Here is a 10,568-nt window from a genome sequence, read left to right on the forward strand (position 1 = left end):
TATAGCATTGCTCCAGTGGGCAGCCATACACAAATCACTTCATGGATTAAATTTCACAAAATGTGGGCAGTTATTTCCTTCCTTTACTTAACTATCAACATTCTTAAAGGTACCAGAACTGCTATGATCCCAGAACAAAGAGACTATTTTGTGCTTTGCAGATTATAGGAGAGTACATGTTAAAGATACTAATGAGCACTTCTGACCTAACATATTCTCTTCCAATTGCAACTACCTTGCAGTCCACAGAATAACATAGAAGGCACAATTCAGTGTAGTACTGAGTTACCATCACAGGTGCTGTCTTTAGTAAAAAGATGCTAAACTGAGGTCCCTTCTGCCCTCTCAAGTGGATGGAAAATACCCAATGGTACTACTTCAGGAGAAAAGGGCTGTTATCCCACAATGTTAAACCTCAAATAATATCTCTGAAAAAACAGAATTTCTGGTTATTACCGAGTTACTGTTGTGGGTTACACAACATAAATTGTTTGCTTGGTTTCTTGCTTTGAAGACAGCTCTTCAGAAGTACTTCCTTGAATCTAAATTGTTTTAGGATGCACTGAGGTTCTGAAATGTATCATATAAAGTCACATTTTTCTGTTTTTCTCTCTGTACAATGTAAAAACAGCTTATGTTTAAGCCAAAACTGGTATGTATCATTGTTTATATATCACATAAGCATTCTTTCTCTTGAATCCTTTATTCCCATTATACTCTCCCTCCCACTATTCCCTTCACCTTCATGTATATATCAAGATTCCCTTTGAATGCATAAAATATATTTACTTTAATTACGTTACTAAAGATGATGATAATATAGAATTCATAAATCCTTCTATGTTCCTCATTTAATGACTATTCTATATGTCCTTCCTTGTGCTTTGGAGTCATCCACAATTGGAAATATTGTAGGAGCAGGAGATATACTGATTGAACAATCGATTTACAAACGATGCAAAGTGAACCTTAAATGGAAGACTCCAAAATAGATAGATATTTCTGTTCTGATACTTTTGTTTTTAGTTACAATGAATGTGCTATCTTGGGAGCTTTTAAATTATGCAATTGGATATCAGTTGGATGTCTTTCTGCAATCTTAAAATGTCTAAGCAGCATAACACCCAGTAGTACCCAATAGACCATCAGGCACATCATTAAACACGTCATTGATATCTTGAATAAATAATAAATAATACAGAAAAGGCTGGTGATATTCAACAGGTCTGGCATCATCTGCGGAGAGATGGACAGAGAGAATGTTTCAAGACTGTGACCTTTATGAACTTTATTACTCTCTCCATTGATCCATTCAGACCTTCTAAATAATTCCAACATTTTCTGATCATATATGAGATTTCCAACATTCACAGCATTTTACATTTTCATTGACAACTTGACACTTCCAGCTATTCGATCAGTCGCAGGTAAAGGGGTGTTCCCTTCAAAAAATAAGTCACATTATAGTAACATTCAGCATTCGACACATCATGGTTCAAGGTTTGCATAAGGATTTGTAGCTCAGGTGCTGGTTGACAAGCTAATGAAAGGGCAGCCAGAGAGTTTCCAGAAACATGGCACCCATCCACAGACTCCATCAACAAACACATAGACCGAGATGCAATATACCGGCCAGGATACCGAACAACCGGAACCAGTAACTGGAAGCAGCAGGAATGGGAACCAAATAAATTCCAGAAGACCAGAAGACACAGTACAGCATTTCTTAGGAGGCTCCAAAGCACTGAAGATGTCACCTAGATAGGGGACAAAACGTCTGGAAATCAACTTCCCAGCTCAGCAAACATACCCACAAATACAACAATGTGGCTGTGGAGCATGTATTGATTTTAGAGGTGGCACACCAACAGTAGGAGATACAACTGACAAGGAAATGTTGGGTGAAGGTAAGGCAAACTAAGAGGAGGAAGAACATTTGGAAACTAATGACTTCCAATGACTTGTTCAACACTTTTGACTGAAAACTGGCAAGATGCCCCATTGCATTACTTCCTTCACTCTGCATGAAAGAATAGTTGAATCATTCAGACAATCATTCTGTCAGTGACATACTGGCAATGTAGACGAACTGACTGCAGTGAAAAGAGAAAGTGAAATGAAAAAAATGATCAATTAATTCACATATAGAAGACTGGTTGAAATATTTTGATGTCATAAATCTTTAATTAACATCAGCTAGATGCTATGTCACTTGATATTTTTACTTAGGTTTACATATGGGATATTTGGATTTGAATTTCTAATTCTTTTTACTGCTGGCAGAATCACAAGGTTAATTTACATTCATGCATTTTCTTGCAATGACAGCAACATTGGCCTTTCAAATGTTCTATTGTAGTCTAAGAATGCTGAATAGAATCATGAAGTTTGATTCCCAAAACATTTACAAGTATGGAAAAATTGTAATGTAACAATATCATGCAATTTTCACACATCTCGTGCCTCATTTCCTTGAGTAAATTTGAACAATGTGTGATGAAATCTGTTGTTTGTAAGGTGAGAAATGCATTGACTGGAGTTCCAAAGCCTGTATTCATTCTGTCCCTAACTGAAGCAGAAAATCCAAAACTAGGTTTCTGTGAGGGGATTATTAATGGGATTTCCTGTTGTGACATCAATCTTCTGAGCAAAGAATGTTCAGAAGGTTGCTAAAAAAAAGTTTTATTTTTTAAAAAACACAGTAGACTATATCATATACCAGGATGTTGTTGAGTGATCAGAGGAAGGTGACTGTGGGAAAGCTGCACCATCAGAATCATCATGACCTGAATGAAGAAAATTCGGTAGAAGTAAGCCTTCTTGGTGATAACCGTATCTATGGGGTGGTTAAAGTCTACCAGAGGAAGGTAAGGCTAAGATGGACATTGGAACTCCGTATGCTGCCACATTTGTGATAAAAGGTTTAACGACATTAGTTATCCCAAAGTCTAATTTACAGTTTCTACCAAATTCAATTTTTTTGCTACTTTATACTTACTTTTCCTTGTCGTTTTTTGTAATGAAATTAGATCCATCGGTTTCTTCTGTTGGGTTATTTAGGAGGTTCAGTTACTTCATGTTAACGGTCTCCACAGAGATTGTAATAAGATATCCTATTTAACAACTAATATGGTAATGTTTTTGTGAATTTTGTCCTCAACATGGTGAACATTACTAAAATAATGAAAGGAAGAGGCACAGAATGGAAATAACCAAACAAGATTTGGTAGGTCTGTTGAGGTCAGGTCTGAATGATATTATTCAATTTCGTAAGAAACTGGAATTTACTTTGCATCCATGTTAAATATTAAAAGAGATTTTTTGTTGAACTTAGTCAACACAAACCACTGGATCTAATTTTACATGGAATCAGAAAAGTAATGCTTAAAATGTTGATCAAAATTCCTGAGTCTTTAGTGATAAAAAAAGAGAATTTTATTTATCCAACTGCCAGAAAATAATGGCATGGTAAGGTGTATTTTTCAATCTTTTCTCAATAGAAGTTTAAAACCAGGATAAGTTCCAGTGGCTGCGTGGTATTATAATCTATCGAAGAAGTGGAGAAGAGCCATCTTTGCCTCATTTACTTGACACCAAGGCTAAATTCCATAGGAACCAGGATTTAAGTTAGGTAAGTGCTTTGCTAAAATAAAGTTTTTTTCTTCATAATTTGAAAACATTTCATTATTTGTGAAGAAGTTTAGGAAGACCTTTGGCAAGTACTTTGGTGTTATGTAATGCAGGTGCCTTTCTGTTTTAATAGTTCTTTCCAAAATACTTGGAACCTTTCAAGGAGAGATACTAAAATAAAATAAAATTACAAAGTTTAGCATTAATATCAAATGTAATTGTCTGCAATATACTGGATATAATTGACATTCATCTCCATTGTTTAGATTCCAATGTTGCTGCTTTACTATATTTTGCTGATTAAATAAATGGCATCTTAACTTGAACATTTGGAAAAAAATACAGAATGGTTTAGCTCAATCTGTCAACATAATTAGCTTAATGAGAACACGTAATTAATTCAATTAACATTCTTTGCTTACATATGGGAAAACACAAAAGTACTTACTTAATTCTATGATGTTTCCTTGACTAATTAACTTATTTTAATTACTTCTTTATTTCATGATTTTCATTTATATCTCTGCCTTAAATTGAGTTGCTATGCATAGAGTTACACATCACAATACATCATGTTCTTCAAAAAATGTATTCTGAAAAAAAAATAAACCTTTACAATGCATGCTTTTCAAGTCGGTAAACCTTCTGGGCCATGTTTTTATTAGCATATTCATGTTAGTGTGGGTTTCTATTATCCATGATCAAAACAATACATTTAACTTCCATACAAAAATGTTACAAATGCCAGCCATTCCTTGGCTCAATTGAAAACAGTTTTGAAGTAGAATACAGATCAATATAGCATTACTCAGAAGAACAGGCATCATCTATGGAGTGTGAGACAATGTTAATGGTCAGAATTTTGACTTCAGGACTAATTTGCAACAGCAGGGGAGTGAGCAATGAGTTGGAAGTTAGTGGAGGTAAAAACAATGACTGCAGATTCGAGAAAACAGATTTTAGAATAGAGTGGTGCTGGCAAATCACAGCAGTTCAGGCAGCATCCGAGGAGCAGGAAAATTGGGAGTTAATGGAGTTACATTTATAATCACCTTTCAATTCAAAATTAACAACCCACTGCTAGACTTTCCAACTAATCAGGGTGGCCAGGCATATCATAACCTATATCTATTGAGCAAGTCTCATTTCTTAAAGGAACTCCAATAGGAGACGGAATGGAAACATTTTACAATTGTCAGATGGAGATCGCAATGCACTGATGAAGGATTGACAACAGAATATCATCCCTTGGTTCTCTGAAGCATGCTTGGAAGTAATGCTGATGTGAGGGAACAGCCAGCCTCTGTCAGCAAGCAAGATCATATCAGATGACTCTGAATTCACAGAGCAATCACCATTTTTGTTCCTCCACTGCTCTAATCTTCTCTACTGAGCTATATTTTACAGAGTTAAGCACACTATCACGAAGAGGATTCAGAACACCTTTGCTGAGAGCAAACTGAATACATCCCCAGATACATTCAAGCATCTGAATTGCAACTTCATTGATCCAACAGCTTGTTCAATGTAACTCCAGTTGTCCCTTTCCTGAACATCAGCAGTAAGGCTCCCTAGATATATTGTATGGAAACCATATTTGCAGAGGTAAGCCTTTGTCTCCATAAAACACTACTGAATTTGTTTGGAAATGCAAAGATCTGAGGAAGACTTGACTGGCACAGAATGAAGGCACGATGCAGCTTCCTGGGTATGTTACAAAGATAGGCTTTTTAAAAAATTGTTCATGGAATATGGCCAACATTGTTTAGGTCGGCATTGATTGCCAGTCCCTAATTACCATGAAGAAGAGGATGGCAAGTTGTCTTCTTGAAACACTGCAGTCCTTAGAGTGTATTGCTATTATGAAGGGAGTTCCAGGATCTTCAGTCAGGAATTGTGAAGGAATGGTGATACCATCCAAAGTCAGAATGTGTGTGGCTTGGAGGGGAACTCACAGGTGCTGTTGTTCCCCTGAATCTACTGCTGTTGTCCTTCTAGGTGTTGGACCTTACAAATATATAAGATGCTGTCGAACAAGCCTTCGTAAGTTACTGCAGTGCAGCTTGTGATGGAACACATTGTTGTCACTGTGCGTCAGTAGTGAAGGATATTAACTCTTTCACACAGAGGGTAGTATGTGTGGAATGAGCTGCCAGAGAAGTGGTGGGGGCTGGTACATTTGCAACATTTAAAAGGCATTTGGATGGGTATATGAATAGGAAGGGTTTGGAGAGATATGGGCTGGGTGCTGGTAGGTGGGACTAGATTGGTTGGGATATCTGGTCGGCATGGATGGGTTGGACCGAAGGGTCTGTATCCATGCTGTACATCTCTATGACTCTATGACTCTATGATATAAATGTTGAAAGTGGTGGTTGGGCCGACAATCAAGCAGTCTGCCTTGTTCTGAATTATGTCAGCCTTCTCGATTGTTGTTGGAGCTACATGAGTAGCAAATATTCAATCATATTACTGATTTGTGCCTTGCAAGTGATAGGTGGTCACAGGGGAGACAAGAGGTGAGTTTGGTCAGTAGTAGTGCTTAGGATGTTGAGAATGGGAGATTCAGCAATTATAATATTGCTGTGACAAACGGAGTCCTGCAGAGTTCAGTGTTGGGGCTGCAGCTGTTCACTTTATATATTAATGATCTGGATAAAGGGACTGGCGGCATTCTGGTGAAGTTCGCCAATGATACGAAGTTTGGTGGACAGACAGGTAAAATACTGAGGAGGTGGGGAGGCTGCAGAAGGATTGAGATGGTTTAGGAGAATGGTCCAAGAAATGGCTGATGAAATTCAACGTGAGAAAATGTGAGGTCTTGCACTTCGGGAAAAAAGAATACAGGGACGGACTATGAAAATTCATAAAGCCAAAGTACAAAGGGATCTGGGAGTTCTAGTCCAGGATTCTCTAAAGGTTGACTTGCAGATTGAGTCCATGGTAAAGAAAGCAAATGTAATGTTGTCATTTATCTCAAAAGGTTTGAAATGTAAAAGCAGCGATGTGCTACTGAGACTTTATAAAGCTCTGGTTAGGCCCCATTTAGAATATTGTGTCCAGTTTTGGGCCCCACACCTCAGGAAGGGCATACTGGCACAGATGCTCCCTGGAATGGTAGGCCTTACATGCGATGAATGGCAGAGGATCCTGGGATTGTAATCATGAGAGTTTAGAAGATTGAGGGGAGATGTAATAGAAACTTACAAGATAATGCATGGCTTAGAAAGGGTGGACCCTGGAACTTGTTTCTGTCAGATGAAGAAATTAGGATCCGTGGACACAGCCTTAGAATTAGAGGGGGCCAATTTAAAACAGAAATGAGGAGACATTTCTTCAGTCAAAGCGTGGTGGGTCTGTGGAATTTGTTGCCACGGAGCGCAGTGGAGGCCAAGATGTTAAATGTCTTCAAAACAGAGATTGATCAATTCTCAATTTCGCAAGGAATTAAGGGATACAGGGAGAGTGCGGGTAAGTAGCGTTGAAATGCCCATCAGCTGTGATTGAATGGCAGAGTGGACTCAATGGACTGAATTGCCTTACTTCCATTCCAATGTCTTATGGTTTTAATATTATTGAATGTCAAGACACAATGGTTCAATTCTCACTTGTTGGAAATGATTTTTGACTGGCATTCTGGTCAAAGCTGATGGATGGCAATTCCTTTAAAGTGACAAACATTGTGGCTTGACATGAGGCATCTTGCTCATCAAACATGTGAAAACTATGACTCCCTCCCATTGAACATCCAATTGGTGCAGCAAATGTAGATGCTTTTGCCTGATTGATTTCATCAGTCACTAAGAGGCTATAAGTGGCAACCTTAGCAAACAGAGTTACCATTACCTGAGATGCAATGGAAGGTGCAATTCTACAAATGCTACCAGCAGCTCACTGGAAGAATCCAGAAACAAAGCAATTCAGGAATCTTGTCACCACTGGGAATGCATGTTTACTTGGTCCTCTAGGCAACAGGTATTCATCCAGGAGGATGTAAATGCCAACAACAATCTATAAAGAAACTGGGAACCTCCTGAGGTCTGTAGATGATCCTTCATTTGTATACCCTGTTCTTTAGGATCAGAAGCAGAGGTATAGCTACATATGAGCTGAAACTCTGGGTCCATCCCCTTTGTCCTGTGGAAAGGTGACTGAGGAGAGTGGGCGGCACGGTGGCACAGTGGTTAGCACTGCTGCCTCACAGCGCCCGAGACCCGGGTTCAATTCCCGACTCAGGCGACTGACTGTGTGGAGTTTGCACATTCTCCCCGTGTCTGCGTGGGTTTCCTCCGGGTGCTCCGGTTTCCTCCCACAGTCCAAAGATGTGCGGGTTAGGTGAATTGGCCATGTTAAATTGCCCGTAGTGTTAGGTAATGGGTCAATGTAGGGGTATGGGTGGGTTGCACTTCGGCGGGTCGGTGTGGACTTGTTGGGCTGAAGGGCCTGTTTCCACACTGTAAGTAATCTAAAAGTAATCTAAAAAAAAACTGCTGCCATTCCTTAGGTTTCTCCTCAAAGGTGAAGGTAATGCTACATAAACTGTTTCCACATCATTATGCAGGATGACAGCTGGAAAGTGGAAATCAAAGTGAAATGCAAGTCCAATGTAGCACACGTGGCCTCTAAAGTCATTGAAATTGCTTCTAAAGAAATGAAAACACTCTTAGAACAGTTGAGTCAGCAAAAGTCCAGAAAAGCCAGCAAAAGGCTCAAAATCTCTAGGGCAAAGATGCAGCTGCATTATTTGAAGGCATTCCAATTTTATAGTTGTGCCAAACTTACTGACATTGCACTGTCTTCCCACCTTGGTCATCCAGCTGAGTTTGAATCAGCCAGGGAAACCTGTATACAGGCAGTTAAAGCTAAAATCCAGGGTTAAATGTTCAGTCAGTTGGCTCTTGCAGTATATAAATTGCAGACCCACCTGCCTGTTGAGGGTGTTCAATTCTCTATGCAGAAGTCAGCAGATTCTTGCTAAGATTTTTGTTTCCTTTTACCACCATTAACCTGATGGGCTATACCATTCTTCATTACTATCACTGCTGGAGAGCAGTTTGATGTAGTTCAGTTCTATCCGACAAGGCATTAGTTAACATGTCTGTCATCTTAATTAAGGTGCCATGCATGCTGCTTTCAAGTATTTGCATTGGCATGGTCAAAGCATTACAAACGTATTTAAATGTTATCATTTATGTATTGATGCCCCATGGGAGTGAATATTCTGTTTAGATGAGAGAAGGCTGGTGAATCAACTCCCCTTTTCTTTACCTGCTTGGTTGCTTGAAACAAGGATGTTTATTTCTTTCTTCATACATAATTTTCACACTTCCATTAAGACATAAATCCCTAGTTCAAAATGAAAGGGCTAATTACAAGGTTTCCTTGAGTGAAAGAAAAAGGAATTTTGTTACATATTAATCCCCAGACAAATAATTAGTTCACTCGCAAGCACGTAAAATAACGCCACTGAAAGCAGTATCCTGTCACCAAGTCACCCTTTATTTACACATGGAGAACCCTTGACACTGATCCAGCTCTCTCAGAGCCAGCTTTCACTGAGCAGGTTTATGTGTCAGGTAGGGCTTCGTAATTAGATCAAATTAACAGCCCCAATAAGGAACTCATATTTTATGAGGTCCACCTGGCTAACTTTGTTATAGTCACTACAAGGTTTAAGCAGATGTCTAATGGATGATTTGCATCCTCTGCATTAGTTCGATTTATCAATATCTTCGAGTTCTTGTTGAATAAATGTTAATTCAATTAGATTTATCACCAGATACTGTGTTTGAAAGACTGAGAAATCGGGGAGAAAGAAAGAGAGAGAGAAGTTCCAATTTTATTCTTTGAAAACTCTTATAGTTCTCTCAGCTCTGCTATAAAAGATACCCGGATAGGTAAATGAATAGGAAGGGCTTACATGAATTTGGGACAAATGCTGGCAAATGAGATTAGGTCACATTGGGATATCTGAACAGCATGGACCAGTTGGACTAAAAGCTCTGTTTCCATGCTTTGACTCTATGAAAAGTGACTACCTGAAATACAGTTCCTTGTTGTATTCCAATATCCTGAGACAGTGGTCCTGGAAAAGCATAGCAGGTCAGGCAGCATCTGAGGAGCAAGAGAATCAATGTTTTGGGCATAAGCCCTTCATCAGTTTCTCCTAGTATTTCAATATCTGTTTTCATTGTTTTCTGAACTGAATATACTGCACACACATTAATGCTCAATATTTGAGACTTTTAGAAACGGTTAGGCTGGACAGGAGATATCTGAATGATTGGTTTTAGCTATTTTGATGACATTTAATTTCAGTTCAGACTATGCCTTGCTTATTGATAGTTCCATGAACTTGTTCAATGCGTGGTTAAGTGATCCCTGTGACCATCTGAAGTCAGTGTTTCTCCTTTCTCCATATCTTTTGATCCATGATAGGTCCCAGGTATTAAAATTAAATTATGGAACCAAAACTTACATAGCTCAGTTTTTCTATACTGTCCTTTGGAATCAGCCCACTAATGGGAGAAATGAACTCCACTATTGTCCACATTAATGGACAGTATGTATAGCAGCTTTGCCTGTAGCTCACAAATTTTTGAGGGTCTTGCAAGTATTCTCATTAGTACAAGATATATCCAGCTGAGCAGAGCTTGGAGAATGTTGTTCCCAACAATCACTTCTGTTTATTCTTGTTGTTATGAAGTTGAAGGCGTACACTGTATCTTTAAGAGAGAGTGAATGCTGTTCTAAACTGAGAGCTTACAAATACCTGCGTAAATGACTAAACGGCAGTCCCAGAGTGTACTGGAAAATTGAAAATATGTAACATTTGGCTGTGAAATAGATACCCGAGTTTTGGTGGCTGCTTTCAAAACAATTAGAATTTAACCAATCTGTGTAAATTATGCCCCAGGATACTAAAATCCAATCAAGAT

This window comes from Hemiscyllium ocellatum, chromosome 13 (assembly GCF_020745735.1).
Source record: "Hemiscyllium ocellatum isolate sHemOce1 chromosome 13, sHemOce1.pat.X.cur, whole genome shotgun sequence".
Classification (NCBI taxonomy): Eukaryota; Metazoa; Chordata; class Chondrichthyes; order Orectolobiformes; family Hemiscylliidae; genus Hemiscyllium; species Hemiscyllium ocellatum.